This window comes from Hibiscus syriacus, unplaced genomic scaffold (assembly GCF_006381635.1).
Source record: "Hibiscus syriacus cultivar Baekdansim isolate YM2019G1 unplaced genomic scaffold, ASM638163v2 tig00002511_pilon, whole genome shotgun sequence".
NCBI lineage: Eukaryota > Viridiplantae > Streptophyta > Magnoliopsida > Malvales > Malvaceae > Hibiscus > Hibiscus syriacus.
The window spans coordinates 6,617,879-6,628,822 of record NW_024061932.1 but is presented as its reverse complement, the minus strand read 5'-3'; the positions used below and the strand labels follow the sequence as shown (position 1 = coordinate 6,628,822).

Genomic DNA, 10,944 nt, shown 5'->3' with positions numbered 1-10,944 from the left:
TGTTTTGGGATATAACAGCCTATTGTATGTACATTGAGGGTCATAGGTTCATTTCGACATACTTTGAATATGATGGTTATCGATAGATTTTGTTTAATGCATTATTGCATTTTCGTACCAGTACTTTGTGTACTTGGAGTAATACTTTGTGTACTTGGAGTAATACTTTGTGTACTATGACACTATGTGTGCAATGATAGTGTTCATAATGAGCACTTGTTAATACCTTGAATAAGGTGGTTATCAATCGATTTTATTTAATACATTTGTCGTATTTTTGTATTAGTACATTTGCGTACTTTCGGCACTGTGTATAGATTGATGGTGTTCACAATGAGTTTGTGAATTATCATTTCGATATATTAGTATAGTGTTGTTTTTACTACGGTATCTATACTTTCGTTTAGCACTTATCTGCAATTTATGTACCTTGCATACTCATCCATCATACATTAGGCTGTGAATTGATATTTTTGAATAGACAGATTCATCAGTTTACATATGAAAATGACACATCAACATGTATTGAATGTTAGTCCATTAATAGTTTTCAACCAATATAGTATATTTTTTATCCAAAAATTGAAACGTTGAGAGTTGAACTACTTAAAAAGAAAAAAGAATAAAAGGTAAAAGGGATATGATCAAATTACATAGTATAAAATTAAAATGTTTTACATCCTTTTAGATTCGTTGGATGAGAGGAAATCAAATGTTGAGATTAATAATAGGAAATGAGAAGATATTCACTGAAAAACAATTAGTAAATCTCAAACTTTAATTTTCTCGCATTTAACGATTCTAAAAAGTATTAAACTAAAAGTTTTCATTTATACAATGTCAAAAATTTTAATCATTATACCTTTTTATGTGATCAATTCATTAAAATATTAAATTTTATAGAAAATACATTTATAGATACGAAAAATGAATTTATATATTTATAACAAATTTATAAGATTGATTTTATAGGATATAATTGTGTGGTATACAAAATTGATGAGCCGCGTAATCATAGGACATGGTGCCATTCAATTAGATACTGTTCTAAAAAGACAGCCGTCTTGTCCTTTTTCTCCCCAACACATACATGTGAACATTTGTCACTCACATAAAATAAAAATATCTGCCAACCAATATATATTAAAAAATGGCGAATTGACATTAATGCCCATTCCGGCCAAAGGCCGTGTCCTCTGACATGTCGGTGCCGTATTGGGCGTTTCTAGATCGTGTACCTTGCTGTCATTCTACTTAAACTTAAGGGTATTATGGTCATCGTGTAAAATTACCCTACTTTTCTCATAATCCTATTGAATTAATACCTTTAGAATTTGCTTCTTCTTTCTATTTATCTTTGGTGGTTTTCTTAAAAAAGTTTTTTTTTAAAAAAACTTTTCGAAAAATATTAAATGATATATTAATGATAAAATAGAGTATTTTTTTCTCTAAAAATTTTAAATTCAAGTAGTTATATATGTACTATTTGTGCCGCTAAAAAAATTATAAATAGATACCATTTTATTAAATTATCGATGGTTAAATGAGATACTATTTTTTCTCTAAAAGTTTTAAGTTAAATTATTGCATAGTCTTATGTCCTATTTTGTTAAATGAAATTGATTATTTTTGTTATAAAATGAGTGTTCAAAGTTGCTTTAGTTAGACATGTTGAGGGTTGTTAAAGATTTGGTTAAGTGGAGTTTTTAAAATTGTTTTAGTCAGAAATGCTCAAAGTTGCTAAGGTTTTGTCTAAATGGAGTTGTATTAGTTAAAGATGTTGCAAGTGACAAAAATGCATAAAATATAAAATATTTGAAGCAAAAATGGAATTTTTAAAGCATAGAGAGACTAAACTGAAAATCCTAAAATAGGAGAGCATTTAGTGTAGTTATTTATTTTAGAAAAATGTTGATAAAAATACCATTAAGTTATTATTGTTTTTAGTGTTATTAGTATTAACATAAAATAAGATAAGCTACGAGTTTAATATTTTAACTATCATTTTTGATTTATTCTGATTATCTAATTATTATTATTTTTTAAAATATATAATGTTATGTTTTGGTTTTATTTTAGTTATCTATGGGTAAAAATTAACGAAACTACTGACGATATATATATTTTTTTTAAAAATATGATGATATAACATTATCTTATGGTGACAGATTATTATAATTGTTAATTTTCTAAATGGTGAGTAATCGAAATGAAACTAGAACATAAAGTTAGACATATTTTGAAACACAAAATAATTAGGTGATTAAAACATAGCGAAAATGTTGGTCGAAATAATAAACGTAACATAATATATGATTTTAATGACTAATCTTCCTAAAAATAAATGGGGCCGGTTTGAGAATGATTATAGTAATAAAAAAAAGTATCTTTTTTCTTCCCCTAAGTAATCTCAAACACCTAAAAATTGAATTAAATTATGGTTGAAAAAAATAATTTTTAACTTAAGCTTAAAAGCTCAAATTTCTAGTGTTTTAGTGGAAAATCACTTTTGGATGAAACTATATTTTTATCCTCAAATACTTAATTTTAATTTACAATATAACATCTAAAATAAATATTTTATCTTTTCAAAATCACTTTCTAATAATAATTTAAAATAATTAAATTTTAAACTACATTTTTTTAAAAAAATTACTGCACTTTCCAAAAACAATTTTCAAAAACAATTCAAAACCAAGCCCCCATTTTTTGATGTTACTTTCTAAGCGCACCATATTTGTAGTTTTTTTATTTTTAATTTTGCGTTTGGAAGCAAGTTATAATTTTACCCTTATTAATGCAATGACTCCACTCAATTATGTATTTACATTTTATTTTAATAATTTAATATTAATATCATTAAAAATAATTTATTTCTTAATAATTTATTTTAGTTACTTAAAAGTAAAGAAAATTCATAGTTCATATATTAAAATTCACTTTAATTTGTAAGAACTAATGTGTTTTTTTTTGTAATATTCTTTTTATCAAAATAAATATTTAAATTATTATTTAATAATAATTTATATTCCCATGTTAAAAAATATTATAATATATTTTTCTTTATAAAGTATCTCATTATAAAAATATTATTAATGAGTCATTTTAAAATATTTTTTTATATTTTTATTAAAGCTTAAGTTGATATATTTTATATATTATATTATTAATAAGTGCAAATATAATTTGAATCTTATATTTTTAATTTGCAACATAATATCTATAATGAACATTTTATCTTTTCAAACTCACTTTTTAACAATAATCTTAAATGGTTAAATTTTAAATTGTACTTTTATAAATTAATTTTTAAAACTCTGTTTTCTCTCTCTTCAAAACCAAAAAGTTCAAAAAAACAAAAAATAAATCTCTCTCTTAGAAAATCATATTTTTTTACAACATAAACTAAGTATAATTTAATTTAGTATAATTTAAGGATATAAAATCAATTTTTTCAATAAATAGTTATGGCACAATAGTTATATACTTATCAAACATTATAATATACTAAACATTTAAAATATCTTTCACTTTTTAATTTTGTATAATTTTAAAAATATAAAGATAATTTTTCAATAAATAGTTATGACATAATAGTTCTTTACTTATTAAACATAGTAAAAAAAAATACTAAACATTTAAAACATCTTTAACGTGTAAATTAAGTATAAATTTAAAAAAATAAAATTAAAAGTTTAATAAATAGTTATGGCATAATAGTTATTTACTTATTAAACATTAAAAACACTAAAAATTTAAAATACTAACTATAAATAAAAAGAATTTATAACAGTTTAACTAACAAAGACATCCTGATTCTTGGGCGGGGAATCCTAATAAAACTAAGCTTTTCTTAAACTGTAATTTTATATAGGGTAAAGTATTGTAATGGTCACTGAACTTTTCTGACGCTTGCATTTAGGTTCTTAACTTTTAAAATTTGCAATACAATCCTCTAACATTTAGTCCGTTTACAATATGATCTCTGACGTAACCGGCCGTTTGACGCCGTTACACTGCCGTTAGAAGCCGTTAGAAGAAGATGATGTGGCAGTCCTCCAACATTTAGTCCGTTTGCAATATGGTCCCTGACGTAACTGGCTGTTTAACGTCATTACACTGCCGTTAGAAGAAGATGATGTGGCAGTCCTCCAACATTTAGTCCTTTTGCAATATGGTCACTGAACTTTTCAGGCGTTTGCATTTAGGTCCCCCAACTTATAAAACTTGTAACATAATCCTTAATTTCATTCTAAACCCCAAATTCCAAAATAATTCAATTACATTTTAAACCCTAAATTCTAAAATACTTCAATTTAGGGTTTAAAATATAATTTAAGTATTTTAGAATTTGGGGTTTAGAATATAATTGAAGTGTTTTGGAGTTTTGAACATGAATTTGCTATTTGACAGTGTTTACTTCAATATAAATTTGAAGTTTGTTGCATATACATCAAATAGTTGTCGCACTTTGAACATGAAAAGTGCACCTATCACATTTATTGCATAAACCGTTGAAGTAAAAGTAACAAGGTTAATTTGTCTTGTTCGCAGCTGTCGCACTTTGGTATGACAATCTAATAGGTTTGGATGGAACTTGAGCATGCAAATCCAACAGCTGCGAAAATAGTAAAGAGTTTTAGTTCATAAGACTACAACATACAACCAAGCAATAACTATAATAAACCTAGAATATCAATTAATAACTCATTTGAAAGGATGACTTAATAAATAAAGGGAAAGAGGTTCGATCATAGTCACTCCAAAAGCTAAGGCGTCAAATGGGTTGTTTAAGATAGACATTAGATGTAAAATACAACATTACCAGTTGTGAATGCATTAATTGCCTACCCTTTTAACATTTAAATGCTTCTAATGCTCTATGTTTAATGTTCCTCAATAGCCAAACATGATGAGAATCTAAAGAAGATAACGGAACTACAATCATAAGACCCCATAATTCTTCTAAATTCATGGCATGTCAGCAATAAAAGACATTGTAAAACATAGAGGACACTGCAACAAACATATATATGCCAAAAATAAAGGTGCAAATGTGCAATGATCGGGCATCATTATCAAATAGCTGCTCCAAATATACTACACTGTCATGATGCCTTTCGAGTTGCGTGCGTGCATAATTATCTTCTAAAGCTATAATTCAACACAGATTCAACTGTAAAATTTCCAAAACATGTAAAAAAATCCATTTCGTTCACGATATATCAGTCTCATAATCAACATGAACTTATTAAAAAGAATACGAGCTCACAGGACGTCGAAAATCATATGTCAAATCAATACAATTCCCAGCAAACTAGTAATAGTAGTCTCTTAGATTGAGCCTGGCGATTTCACTATATCGATACTTACAACCAATTCCTTGATTTAATGAAAAACCAAACAATAAGGTCAAAAAAATTTAGCCTAAGGCCCTCTTTCACTTCTATTTTGATAGACTGAATATCTTTCATAAAGAGTACTAAAAGTTTTGATTAAGAAGAAAGAAAGAAAATTAGATGGTTTTGGTTCAAATCTAAAACTGAATATCCAGATCCTTGACATGCAGTTCCATAAACATAAAAATTTCAACAAAAAACACACAATTCTTCCTCCATTTTTTCTTTGTAAATAAAAAGCTGAAAGACAGAGCACTGCTTGGGTTTACAATTTTACATGGCGGAAGACTGATGAACAAAAACCAAACGAGAACAAAAACCAAACGAGAGTGCATGTGAGCAAAAGAGACAGAGAGGTGAATGCGTTGTTTGGGATTTAATTATATTTGATCATCTGTTGAAAAATCTTTAACCACAATGATTAAACGAATAAATTATTATATACCATTTATAAAAAATAATTCTAGCTTTGTTGGTGACTTTCAACAATGATACTTGGTTCATCTTAGTAGTATTTGTTAACTCTGCATTTCTAACCCCATTTTTTTCTCACAAGCATTTCATCGAACATCTATGCTTCACCTGAGATGACATGTATATAATATTACACCTTGAATCGTTGATGGTCCTGATAGTCCATTGATCGGGTCTTCTCTCAATGGACTCTTATTCAAGTCAACACCTCCACAGAATTCAAAGTTAGATTAGAATTTCCCTTGCATCACCGACTGAAAAGTTGCGCTGGAAATGAGAAGAGAGAAGCGAAAAAGGAAATTCGAGATCAAAAAGGAAATTGGGGTTTAGAGTGAAATTAAGGACTGTATTGCAAGTTTTAAAAGTTGGGGGACCTAAATGTAATCGCCTGAAAAGTTCAATGACCATATTGTAAACAAACTAAATATTGGAGGACTATCATGTCATCTTCTTTTAACGGCAGTGTAACGGCGTCAAACAACCATTTACGTCGGGGGCCATAATGCAAACGGACTAAATGTTGGAGGATTGTATTGCATGTTTTCAAAGGTAGGGGACCTAAATGTAAGTTTCAGAAAAGTTTAGTGACCATTACTATACTTTACCCTTTTATATATTCTTCAAAATAGTATAATGCTAAATAAAACACATAAAAAGGAAGGGAAAACCAGGTTATAGTTCAAGCGTTCACTTTGATTTCATAAGCCGGTGATATTTGAAGAAGAAGAAGAAGATCAACTCATTTTGGTCTTTTATTTGATTTTTTAAGCATACCCAGTAAGTAAATTGTAGGCTTATTTTTTATGATATTTTTTCATTGATTAACTCAAAAGCTTCGTGCTTTGGAAAACCTTTTATTGGATGTTTCGAATAAAATAAAGGGTAAACTACGCTAATGGTCACTGATATTTGGGTACATTTTCGTTTTCACCACTAATGTTTCAAAAGTTACAAATAGGTCACTAACGTTATCGTTTATGACAAAATGGTCACTGGTCGTTAACAACCATTAAGATGCGTGACGAAAAATACAGCTGGACCGTTATCTGCTGAGTTGGATCGTTGACCGCCATTTTGGCTGGCTCTTCTTCTTCTTCAACCCATTCCACATCTTCTTTTTCTTCACTTTTCTTCTTCTTTCTTGCTTCATTATCATCATCGTCGTTTCTCTACTTATTGGAACTATTTTCATCTCTTTAATCAAGTACAAAGAAGTACCAAATTATAAGGCCAATCTTTTCTCAGATGTATTATTATAGACCTAAAATTTTTACACAATTTTTCATCTTGTATTCTTCTCTGTAAAGAAGCTTAAAACCCAAGACTTTTTTAAATATTATATTGGGAGTTGAGTTTTTTCCCCTTTTTAAAATTATATTTCTTCTCCATTTTTCTGTCTCCATTTCCCCTGCAACTAGTTTCTTTTATATTCCCATTGAATTTGTTCATTTAGTTAAACCTCTAAACCATTAAGTTTTCCCTCAAAATATTCATAACTTAATCTTCCAAATCTTTTTCTTTTTAACTGTCAATGATACTCTCCGTAACGATTACAAGTCTAAAAATGGAGAAGCGATTACAAGTCTAAAAATGTGAATGAATGCAGAAGCCAGACAAGAGCCAAACGTGATGGAAAACCAGTGCTCATGTTTTCCGATCTAGTGGTCCCTTTCACTCTCCGCAAACAACCGTTGATTCCAGACATGCACAGGTCCTAAAGTATTCCCACTCAAAATCCTAAAATAATCAATACCGCTCTTCTAAACTGACAGCTATACCGCGAATTATTATACACAAGAAAAACCTAAACCTGGTTTTCACTTCATCCTGCTTTGCAACCCCACCAATGATCATGACTTTTCCAATGATGGCTGCCACTCAAAAACCAGACAATTTTTAATCAAAACCCACTTTCTATTTACAAAACATTTATTAAGACCTCCATAACCTTAAAAACCCACCAATCAATTCACTTTCAATAGTTTATGATCATCTCTCTCATTTTTGTATAGTTCCCAACTCTAAAATTTTACTACATGGAAGACGGTAATAAAATCGATTCGACAGCTCATCCCAGTTTCTTACACCCCCGGTCTGCGGAGATGCCTCGAAACCCCAGGTGACAAAGAATTATGCTACATGATTGTCATGTTGTTAGGCTGCATTGCTGGCACAAAACCTTGTAAATTTATTGATTGCAACTGAGGGTTCATTTGATTATCAAGAGACTGTGTCTGATTAATTTATGTTTGTGCTTGTTGCTTGTTGCATGGAATGCATATGAGGTGGAGGAAACTGTCCTTGTAGCAGCATAGAGACAGGCTTCCTTGGCCTATTGGAATTCACAAAATTTATTATCTGCTTCTCATATGAACTCAACTTCTCCTTGAAAGGGGGTGTTATATTCGCTTTGGGAATAGATAAAAAGCTAAAATGCGCTCCAACATGGTCTTGAATAGTTTTAACTTGTCAAGCTGCTCAGACTTTGGCTGCTGCGGATTAGAATCATGCTGGAAAATAGAACACATAATTGTCTTAAGCAACCCAAGTGAAATTGCAAACCACTATTCCACCAGATAAGCATAAGTGAGACCACTAAACACCGTCTAAAGGAATAGGATTCAAGAAGCAACACAAAAGTGGGGTGGGATCAAAAGATTTAACATAAATCAGTGACTTACTCTATAAATTTTGTTAATATATACAACAGCAGAGTATGATATAGAAGGGTTTTATCACTCTTGAGATGTTAAAGAATGCAGAAGGGTTTTATCACTCTTGGTAGCAACGTGTGTGATAAGAAGAAAAGAAGAAAAGTGAAGAGAAAGAAAGAAGAAGAAAAGTGAATAAAAAGAATATGGGGAATGGGTTGAAGAAGAAGAAGAGACAGTCAAAATAGCGGTCAACGATCTAACTCAGCATATAACGGTCCAGCTGTATTTTTCGTCACGCCTCTTAACGGCTGTTAACGACCAGTGACATTTTATCATAAATGATAACGTTAGTGACCGATTTGTAACTTTTGAAATATTAGTGGTGAAAACGAAAACTTACCCAAAAATCAGTGACCATTGGCATAGTTTACCCTAAAATAAATATGCCATCGTTGTACTTTGTTTTATTTGCAGATGCCTGAGAAAGGAGGGAGCTTTGTTCTAGTTCATCAATCGCGGTTTGGGTTGTTAACAACTTTGGTTCTCGTCGGCATGGTGGTGGTTTGGAGCATAGATGGCTGCACCATCAAGGATTTCATCAAGTCATGGCAGTTTAAACAAGATTACATCACCTTGAAAGTGAAGTCCTTGGTTAATATCAATCAAACTCACCAAAACCCCTCACATTCCCTTCGAAATTTCACCTTAACCCCCACTTTAAACACTACAAATCGCCCCCTGTCTAATGTTAATTCAACGAAATCTGATAATTTCTCAGTTCTGAACTGGGTTTCGGCTGAGCTTGAGAACAACTTCACTGAATTTATTGAGCAGATGGTTGGCTAAAGGAGGAGAGCCTTGCAAGGACTCTGAAACAGTGGGGATCAAGATTCCTGGTTTGGATCAAGAGAAAATGGTGGAATTATCTGCTGGTGAAATCCATAATTTTGTGTTTCAAGCTGTTGATGAGTCCGGGAATGCTCGTTGTTTAGGTGGGGATTACTTCGAATTCGATCTTTCGGGTGATTCATGGAAATCAAGGCCTGTTGTTAAAGATTTCGGCAACGGTTCTTACTATGTTTCGCTTCAGGTTCATCCTGATTTTGCTGGTGATTATAAATAATCTCGCTGTCATTTTTCTTTTCAGACATTTCCAAGGTCTTAAATACTCACCTGCAAGATATGTGTTTGATAAACAATTACGCCATATAGGGATTAGGTTCTTTAGGACTAATGCTCAGTTGCCTCAGCTGAAAACTTGTCGAAAATCCGATTTCGATCGAGATGTTTGGTCTGGAAGATGGACTAGGCATGGTAAGAATGATGATTGTAGGATTAGCAACGATGGTCGTTACCGATGCCTGGCACCAGATTTTCCGTGTCGGAGTCCATGGTGCAATGGTTCTTTAGGAGTTTTAGAGAGTAATGGTTGGGTTTATTCGAGCCATTGTTCATTTCAGTTGTTTTCTGCTGGTTCTGGTTGGGATTGCTTGAAGAACAGGTGGATTTTCTTCTGGGGTGACTCGAATCACGTTGATACGATCAGGAACGTTCTTAATTTCGTTTTGGGTTCGCCTGAGATCAAATCTGTGCCGAGAAGGTTCGATATGAACTTGAAAGATGCGTCTCAGACGGTTCGGATCACTAGCATTTTCAATGGTCATTGGAATGGAACACAGAATTACTTAGGCTTGGATTCTTTGAAAGATGCAGGGTTTCGGAACTTGGTAAAGAAGTACTTCTCGGGGGACACAGTCCCGGACACGGTCATCATGAACTCCGGCTTGCACGATGGTGTTCACTGGTCGAATATTCGAGCGTTTTCACACGGGGCAGAGTATGCAGCGTCGTTTTGGAAAGACATTATGGAATCGGTGAGGCAGAAAGGGCTTCCAGTGCCACAAATTGTGCTCCGGTCCACAATTGCAACCGGCGGGTATGCAAGATCACTTGCATTCAATCCTCACAAAATGGAAGCATTCAATGGAGTATTCTTAGAGAAGTTGAGGCAAGTCGGGCTGGTTTCAAATGTGATCGATAACTTCGATATGACTTATTCATGGCACTTCGATAATAGATGCAATGACGGTGTTCATTACGGGAGGGCTCCCCCGAAGATGAAGTGGAGAGATGGCAAAATCGGACACCAGTACTTCGTCGATCTCATGTTATGCCACGTGCTGCTTAATGTTGTATGTGCAAGGTCGTAGAGCCAGTGCTAGGAGCGTTTTACGAGCTTTTTCCCCAAGTGGAGAGCCCCCGGAAAGCGGCCTCTACAACACCGTGGAGTCGCCGGTAGCAAGGGCTCAAGGTGGTGCTCGGAGTAGAGCCGGCATTCATTATTTGTTTATTGATCTATTACCATACATATTTTAAAATAGAGTTGCTTCACTTGTAGATGATTAGAAGGGATTTTT

General features: G+C 32.1%; 1 pseudogene; it reads left to right on the top strand.

Annotated features, from left to right (window-relative positions):
• Positions 1 to 9,001: 9,001 nt before the first annotated feature.
• On the top strand, positions 9,002 to 10,737 carry LOC120145998 (annotated as a pseudogene).
• Positions 10,738 to 10,944: the final 207 nt, after the last annotated feature.